Raw genomic sequence first — 10,109 nt, forward strand, 5'->3', positions numbered from 1 at the left:
CCTCTACTGACCCCTATAACTATTTTTCCACATACAGAGTGGTATGAAGGCTCATTTTTTGCACCATAATCTGAAGATTTTATTGGTACCATTTTTGTTTTAATGGGACTTTTTAATCGCTTTTTATACATTTTTTTTATGGTATACAAAGTGACCAAAAATACGCAATTTTGGACTTTGGAATTTTTTTTTACGAGTACGCCATTGGCCGTGCGGTTTAATTAACATTATATTTTTATAGTGCAGAAATTTACACACGCGACGATACCACACGTGTTTATGTTTATTTTTGTTTACATTTTTTTTTCTTTTATGGGAAAAGGTGGGTGATTCAAACTTTTATTAGGGAAGGGGTTAAATCACATTTATTAACTCTTTTTTTTTTTTGCCTTTTTTTAAATTTTTTTACACACTTATAGCTCCCATAGGGGACTACAAAATGCAATCTTCTGATTGAATACACTGATCAATGCTACGCCATAGTATAGCATTGGTCAGTGTTATGGCGCTCTGCTGCTCCAGCCTGGATCTCGGGCATGGAGCAGTAGATTGCCGATTGGACGCCGAGGAGGAAGGTAGGGACCCTCCTCGCGTCTTCCGGGAAGCATTTTTTTTACATTTTAGATGCGGCGATCTAGGAGGTTAATGCCAGGCATCACCGAGATTGGTAATGTCCGGTATTAGCCATGGGTCCCAGCCGTTGCTAGCTGCTGGGATCAACCTGCTATGACGCAGGGTCCGTGTGTGACTCCGCGTTATAGCACAGGAGCGGGCGCAGGGCGTACAGGTACGCCCTGTGTCCTTAAGAGGTTAAAGAATCATTTTGCTCCAGCCCTATTTGAAACTGTGAGATGTTTCCCTTTTAAGAAAAGGAATCAACTTCCCGGTGAAAGTATCACAGCTTACATTCTGAACTGCGCAAATTGTCAGAAAACTGCAATTCTACCAGCAGTTTAGTCACTATGAAGAGACAGACTTGTGTGTAGTCTTAGAGATGAGGCCCTTCAGAGGAAATAACACTGCAAAAAAAATTTTTTTTAAAAAGTGTTACTAAATGTGATTTAACCCCTTCCTAATCAGAATCATCCCCCTTTTCCCATAAAAAAAAAACTATGTAAATAAAAATAAATATACACATATGGGGTATTGCCGCGTGCGTAACTGTCCAAACTATAAAAATATATTGTTAATTAAACTGCATGGTCAATGGCGTACACGTAAAAAGTTCCAAAGTCCAAAATAGCGTATTTTTTATCACACTTTATACCATTAAAAAAATTTATAAAAAGCGATCAAAAATTCTGATCAAAACAAAAATTGTACCGATAAAAAGTTCAGATCACGGCGCAAAAAATTTGCCCTCGTACATCCCCATATGCAGAAAAATAAAAAAGCAATAGGGGTCAGAAGAGGACATTTTTAAACGTATACATTTTCCTGCATGTAGTTATAATTTTTTCCAGACGTACGACAAAATCAAATCTATATAAGTAGGGTATCATTTTAACCGTATGGACCTACAGAATAATGATAAGGTGTAATTTTTACCGAAAAATGCACTGCGTAGAAACGGAAGCCCCCAAAAGTTACAAAATGGCGTTTTTTTCTTTTTGGGTAAAATGACTGTTACTGCAAATTAGAATTGGATAAAGCCATTATATGGATTTTTAGGTGGAAAATTGAAAGGGTTATGATTTTAAAAGGTAAGGAGGAAAAAAACGAAAATGCAAAAACTGAAACGCTGAGGCCTTAAGAATGGGGTTAATAGAGTACTGTAGTGGAATATAACTTTTCCTCTATCCACAGTCCACCGACCATTGGATCTATAGCAGTCAATGGAGCAATATCAAAAGCTTGTAATGGAGGATTTGATAGTGAATCCAGCATAGGAATTTCCAACAGTTTGTATGGTAAGTGGCTAAGAGCATCAGCATTGTTGATGGACATTGTTCTCCATGTCAGGAACTGTCCAGAGAGTACTGTGGTCAGACAGAAAAGAATTCCAGAAAGAAATACAACTTCCTGTGGAGCATACAGCAGCTGATAAGTACTGGAAGGATTAAGATATTTTAATAGAAGTCATTTACCAATCTGTTTAACTTTCAGGCATCAGTTGATTTAAAGAAATATCCCTTTAAACATAGTCGGGTTGATCAGTCCGTAGTAGAATAAGGCTGTTAGGTTTCCACTGGCTCTAGACCAGTGGTCTCAAACTGTGGCCCTCCAGATATTGCAAAACTTCAACTCCCAGCATGCCCGGACAGCCGTTAGCATGCTGGGAGTTAAAGGTTTGCAACATCTGGAGGGTCACAGTTTGAGACCACTGCTCTAGACAGATACCAATGTTAGTAATATACAATATATAGAGAGAGTGAGGTGTGAAAACTACGCCATGTGTTTCATCTCACTAGGCCTGTATGTGTGATATCTGTCACATCTGTAATGATGATCCAGACCCATGGAGGGAATTGGTTTTATATAATGGGAAATGTTACATACGTATAGCAGGGCCAGGAACAGGAAAAGGAACAAAGGGCGTCCCAATGATGATGCTCCTGAGGACGTCTTGGAACCGCTCACGCAGATCTTGCAGCATTGATTCCCAAAATCTCCAGATTCCTAAAAAAAAAAAAAAAAACTATGTTACTGAAAAATAATTAATAATACAAACATGAAATAAGTAGATAATCCGCCTGCAATAAAATCACACAAACTTATTCCCTATTATACACATGGAGGATACTTGCTCGTATGTCCCTGATTCTTCTCTGTGTCTGAGGAAACGCCATTTTGAGAACAGGGAATTAGATGTTCCTCATTTTTCTTCTTTATTTCAGGTGGAGGTAAAGGACGGCAGATGACACCATGGGATACACAACACGCGTATACAGACCAAAATATATATACTTTATCGAACTAATTTATACATTTTAAAATCACAGAAGAACTTTATATGTGATCAAAAATCTTACGATACATGGCTCGATTCATGCTTTCCTTTACACGGATCAGTCGTCCTGGTCCCTTTTCTGAAAAACAGCCCCAAAGCATGATGTTTCCACCCCATGCTTCACAGTAGGTAGGGTGTTCTTTGGGTGCAACTCAGCATTCTTTCTCCTCTAAACACGACGAGTTGAGTTTGTACCAAAAAGTTCTACTTTGGTTTCATCTGACCATATGACATTCTCCCAATACCCTTCTGGATCATCCAAATGCTTTCTAGCAAACTTCAGACGGGCCCAGACATGTACTGGCTTAAGTAGGGGGACACGTCTGTCACTGCATGATTTGAGTCCCTGGTGGCGTAGTGTGTTACTGATGGTAGCCTTTGTTACTTTGGTCCCAGCTCTCTGCAGGTCATTCACTAGGTCCCCCCATGTGGTTCTTGGATTTTTGCTCACCGTTCTTGTTATCATTTTGACACCACGGGGTGAAATCTTGTGTGGAGCCCCAGATCGAGGGGAGATTATCAGTGGTCTTGTAATGTCTTCCATTTTCTAATAATTGCTCCCACAGTTGATTATTTCACACCAAGCTGCTTGCCTATTGCAGACTGTCTTCTCATTCTGATGCAGGTGTACAATTTTGTTTCTGGTGTCCTTTGACAGCTCTTTGGCCATAGTGGAGTTTGGAGTGTAACTGTTTGAGGTTGTGGACAGGTGTCTTTTATACTGTTATAAGGTTAAACAGGTGCCAGTAATACAGGTAACGAGTGGAGGACAGAGGAGACTCTTAAAGAAGAAGTTACAGGTCTGTGAGAGCCAGAAATCTTGCTTGTTTTTTGGTGACCAAATACTTATTTTCCACCATAATTTGCAAATAAATTCTTAAAAAATCGGACAATGTGATTTCATGGAATTTTTTCTCTCATTATGTCTCTCATAGTTAAGGTATACCTATGATGAAAATTACAGGCCTCTCTCATCTTTTTAAGTGGGAGTACTTGCACAATTGGTGGCTGACTGAATACTTTTCCCCCCCACTGTATACCCTAGAGTAGTCAGCCCAGAACAGAGACACTAGGAGTGCCTGATGTAACATTTAGCCGACAGGACAACATCCTCTACTAGGACACCACAAATGCAAAGCCCCACATAAACAACCTATAATATAAGGTGAGCATACACCCACCTCATAGAGATAGACAGAGCATTAGTCCACCTGAAGTGATAGAAAACAATAAAAAGATATCCTTATATATTAGTGATCGTACTTTATGTAATGTGTGCAGACTGCAGAGCATACATTTCCCTCTCACACCCCCATAGTAATTTATAGCGGTAAATATAGTCAGCAAAATGCATATATAATTGGGGGGGAATAAAATGCCTATACAATGTATACAGATCCATGTACATTTAGACAATTTGCCTCATAGTTAGCATATCAAAACCCCTTCACCCCACATACATATTACGCTTTGGTGACTTTGTCCAGGGTGGTGATCACAGAAATGCCCTCCCCTTATATATGAGAATGACCAATAGAATGCAACAACACATCTTTGCTTTGCTACCAACCAATGCCAATGCAGAAAAAAGAATGTATTAATAATTTTACAAAATATATATATATGTAGTTAAAATATAAAATATATGTAAAAATATATGTAGTTGACCACGATCCCATCATGGTGCCTACACGCTAGCTTTGGGATACACCTGGTTTTGTAATGGGGCTTGCATGACAGCTCCACAGCAGCAATAAGTTTCGGTTACCATGGATAGTGCATCATAAGGCAAAAATTCTGATCGCTATGTCAACCAGGCACGCATGCGTGATCCACCATCTTGTTTATGGGCCCTTCATATCCATGACTATATCTTATGATCAAAGTGCAGTCATCTTTGCTGCTAATAGGATATAAGGGCACACGGCACAAGTGTAATGGATATTGGGCCAGAAAAAGACACAGAACATTGCAACGATCATACTCCCTGTTCCAAATTATTATGCAAATTCCATTTAAGGGTTACAATTATTAGATATTTTGTTTTTCAGTGTAACTCATGGATGGCATTGTTTCTCAGGGCTCTTTTGATCACTAATAACAATCTCAGACACCTGTGATAATTAGATTGCCAGGTGAGCCCAATTTAAGGGAAAACTACTAAAGGTGGGTGTTCCACATTATTAAGCAGATCATCATTTTCAAGCAATATAGGGAAGAAAAAGGATCTCTCTGCCACCGAAAAGAGTGAAATAGTTCAATGCCTTGGCCAAGGTATGAAAACATTAGATATTTCACGAAAACTTAAAGGGGTACTCCGCCCCTTGCATCTTATCCCCTATCCAAAGGGTAAGGGATAAGATGTCAGATCGCCGGGGTCCGCTGCAGCACCCTGCTTTTATTACTGCACAGAGCAAACTCGCTCTGTGCGTAATGACCGGCGATATAGGGGCCGGAGCATCATGACGTCACGGCTCCGCTCCCTCATGATGTCACGGCCCCCCCCCTATATGCAAGTCTATGGGAGGGGGCGGGCCGTGACATCACGAGGGGCAGAGCCGTGACGTAACAATGCTCCGCCCCTGTATTGCCCGTCATTACGCACAGAGCGAGTTTGCTCTGTGCAGTAATGATAGCGGGGTGCTGCAGCCGAGATCCCGGGGGTCCCCAGCAGCGGGACCCCCGTGATCTGACATCTTATCCCCTATTCTTTGGATAGGGTATAAGATGCTAGGGGTGGAGTACCCCTTTAAGCGTGATCATCGCACTATTAAGAGATTTGTGGCTGATTCAGAGCACAGAAGGGTTTGTGCAGATAAAGGCACATTGAGGAAGATTTCTGCCAGATCCATGCATCAGATCAAGAGAGCAGCTGCTAAAATACCATTACATAGCAGCAAACAGATATTTGAAGCTCCTGGTGCCTCTGGAGACATATACATCAAGGTGTAGAGTCCTCTAGAGTCTTGCAACTGTGCATAAACCTTTTATTCGGCCACCACTAACCAATGCTCACAAGCAGAAACGGCTGCAATGGGCAGAAAAATACATGAAGACTAATTTTCAAACAGTCCTGTTCACTGTTAAGTGCCATGCAACCCTGGTGGATGGTTGGTGGACGTCCCCTTTAGGGTCCCCGAAGGTGTAAAGATGACCCCTACAAAGAATGTAAAGTTTCTGACTGACCACTTTTTTCCCTGGTACAGAAGGAAGCACTATGCTTTCTGAAATAAAATCATCTTCATGCATGACAATGCACCATCTCATGCTGCAAAGAATGCCTCTGCATCAATGGCTGCTATGGGGATAAAAGGAGAGAAAATCATGGTGTGGCCTCCATCCTCCCCTGACCTCAATCCTATTGAGAACCTTTGGAGCATCCTCAAGCAAAAGATCTATGAAGGTGGGAGGCAGTTTACATCCAAACAGCAGCTCTGGGAGGCCATTCTGACATCTTGTAAACAAATTCAAGCAGAAACTGTCCAAAAACTCACAAGTTCAATGGATGCAAGACTTGTGAAGCTGCTATCAAATAAGGGGTCCTATGTTAAAATGTAATGTGACCTGTTAAAATATTTAAAAAGTTAAAATGTTGTTAAAAGTTTGATTGAAATAGCTTTTGATTTCAGTAAATATGCCGCAAACACAACAAATGACAATCTTCAGTTCTTTACAACCAATAAAGTGTTTTGAAACTTACTGTGCTTAACCCCTTAAGGACCAAGCCCATTTTCACCATAAGGACCAGAGCGTTTTTTGCACATCTGACCACTGTCACTTTAAGCATTAATAACTCTGGGATGCTTTTACTTTTCATTCTGATTCAGAGAATGTTTTTTCGTGACATATTCTACTTTATGTCAGTGGTAAATTTTCGTCGATACTTGCATCATTTCTTGGTAACAAATTCAAAAATTGTGATGAAAAAATTGTAAATTTAGCATTTTTCTAAATTTGAAGCTTTCTGCTTGTAAGGAAAATAGACATTACAAATAAATTATGTTTTGATTCGCAAATACAATATGTCTACTTTATGTTTGCATCATAAAATTGACATGTTTTTACTTTTGGAAGACATCAGAGGGTTTCAAAGTTCAGCAGCAATTTTCCAATTTTTCACAAAATTTTCTAAATCGGAATTTTTCATGGACCAGTTCAGTTTTGAAGTGTATATGAAGGGCTTTCTTATTAGAAATACCCCATAAATGACCCCATTATAAAAACTGTACCCCTCAAAGTATTCAAAAGGACATTCAGTAAGTGTGTTAACCCTTTAGGTGTAGGAGAAAATTCAAAATCTTCATTTTTTACACTCGCATGTTCAAGTAGACCCAGTTTTTGAATTTTTACGAGGGGTAAAAGGAGAAAAATCCTCTCAAAATGTGTAACCCAATTTCTCTCGAGTTAGAAAATTCCTCATGTGTATGTAAAGTGTTCAGCAAGCGCAGTAGTGGGCTCAGAAGGAGCGACAATGGGATTTTGGAGAGTGAGTTTTTCTGAAATGGTTTTTGGGGGGCATGTCACATTTAGGAAGCCTCTATGGTGCCAGGACCGCAAAAAAAAAACACATGGCATACTATTTTGGAAACTACACCCCTCAAGGAACGTAACAAGGGGTACAGTGAGCTTTAACACTCCACAGGTGTTTGACGACTTTTCGTTAAAGTTGGATGTGTAAATGATTTTAATTTTTTTCACTAAAATGCTGGTTTTCATCCAAATTTTAAATTTTTACAAAGGGTAATAGGAGAAAATGCCCCCCAAAATTTGTAACCCCATCTCTTCTGAGTATGGAAATACCCCATGTGTGGACGCCAAGTGCACTACAGTGCTCAGAAGAGTAGTAGTCACACTTGGTTTTTGGAAAGCAAATTTTGCTGAAATGGTTTTTGGGGGGCATGTCCCATTTAGGAAGCCCCTATGGTGCCAGCATGGCAAAAAAAAAAAAACTAACAAAAAAAAACACATGGCATACTATTTTGGAAACTACACCCCTCAAGGAACGTAACAAGTGGTACCGTGAGCCTTAACACCCCACAGGTGTTTGACGACATTCGTTAAAGTTGGATGTTGTGGCAGTGTGGCAAGGAAAGGGTGTATTTCCCTTGCTATCTCTGCAGAATGCTCCACCTGTGGCCTGATTAATGAGGTATCAGGAAGGGAAAGTGTGTGTTTTAAAAGGAAAAGGAACAGAATAGTTGGGGCTCTTCCTAGGAGACAGCATGTGGGCTGTAGGGAAGAGACAGAGCCTGCTGAGGAGTACACAGCCCGAGCTAAGAGAGGCTCAAAGAGACTGCCATGAATTGTGAGTAGAAGGTTGCAGGGGACATAAGTTTAACCGGCTGAGGGAAGCTCAGTGGTTGTTAGTCAGGACAAGCTGATCTGTGTAGTCAGTGACCAGACGGTCTAGGATTTTGTTTGTTCCTGCTTTTTGTTTATTTCTTTCCCTGCAACCTGTGTAATAAAACTGGCAAGGTGCAAGATTTGCATTATAAGCATTTGTTTGCTGGTTTATTGAGAAGAAACGCATCCTGTGGCGTGGTCCAGGACGATCCCAGAGCTAATCCCCAAGGAGGAATCCTTACAATGTGTAAATAATTTTTTTTTTTCACTAAAATGCTGGTGTTACCCATTTCATTTTCACAAGTGGTAAAAGGAGAAAATGTCACCGTAAATTTGTAAATACATTTCTTTGGAGTAAGGACATACCTCATATCTGGGCGTAAACAACTCTGCGGGTGCACACCAGGTCTCAGAAGAGCAGGAGCGCAGTCAGGGGCCTTGAGGTTTTACATGGCTGCCTATGGAGCCAGAACAGTGGGACCCCCCCCCCCCCCCCCACAAGGAGCGTTACATGGGGTAAATTACTAACAAGGGGTACAGTGGGACGTAAAATTATAAAACAGGTTATGATCCCAGAATGATGACCCAGAGCATAGCCAAAACAAAAAAATAGAAAATACTAAAAAATATTCCCACCCATCGCTGGATGTCGTATATCTGGATTTTTCCAAACCATTTGATACGGTGCCTCATAAAAGGTTGGTGAATAAATTGAGAAGGATGGGGCTGGTGGAGAATGTGTGTAAGTGGGTAAGTAACTGGCTCAGTGATAAGAAACAGAGGGTGGTTATTAATGGTACTTATTTTGATTGGGTGACTGTTACTAGTGGAGTACCACAGGGGTCCGTCTTGGGTCCTGTTCTATTTAATATATTTATTAATGACCTTGTAGAGGGGTTGAATAGTAAAGTAGCAATCTTTGCAGATGATACTAAACTCTGTAAAGCGGTAAACACTATAGAGGACAGTGCACTGTTACAAATGGATCTGGATAGGTTGGAAGTTTGGGCTGGGAAGTGGCAGATGAGGTTCAACACTGATAAATGTCAGGTAATGCACATGAGGAAAAAAAATCCGGTCTTGGATTATGTATTAAATGGGAGAACACTTGGGATGACTGACATGGAAAAGGATTTAGGAGTCTTAGTTAATAGTAAATTTAGCTGTAGTGACACGTGTCAGGCAGCTGCTGTCAAGGCAAATAAAATAATGGGGTGCATCAATAGGGGCATAGATGCCCATGACAAGGAAATAATTCTACCACAGTACAAATCACTAGTCAGACCACACATGGAATACTGTGTACAGTACTGGGCACCATTGTACAAGAAAGATATAGTGGAGCTGGAGAGGGTTCAAAGACGGGCAACCAGAGTAATACGGGGAATGGGAGGACTACAGTACCCAGAAAGATTATAAGAATTAGGGTTATTTAGCTTAGAAAAAAGAAGGCTTAGGGGCGACCTAATAACTATGTATAAATATATCAGGGGACAGTACAGTGATCTCTGCCATGATCTATTTATACCCAGGACTGTATCTATAACAAGGGGGCATCCTCTACGTTAAGAGGAAAGAAAGTTTCTACACCAGCACAGATGGGGGTTCTTTACTGTAAGAGCTGTGAGACTATGGAACTCTCTGCCAGAAGAGGTGGTCATGGTGAACTCTGTAAAAGAGTTTAAACGGGCTGGATGCACTTTTGGAGAATAATAACATTGCTGGTTATGGATACTAGATTTATAGGGACAGAACGTTGATCCAGGGATTTATTCTGATGCCATATTTGAAGTCAGGAAGGAATTTTTACCTCTAG

The sequence above is a fragment of the Hyla sarda genome, chromosome 6 (assembly GCF_029499605.1).
Source record: "Hyla sarda isolate aHylSar1 chromosome 6, aHylSar1.hap1, whole genome shotgun sequence".
Classification (NCBI taxonomy): Eukaryota; Metazoa; Chordata; class Amphibia; order Anura; family Hylidae; genus Hyla; species Hyla sarda.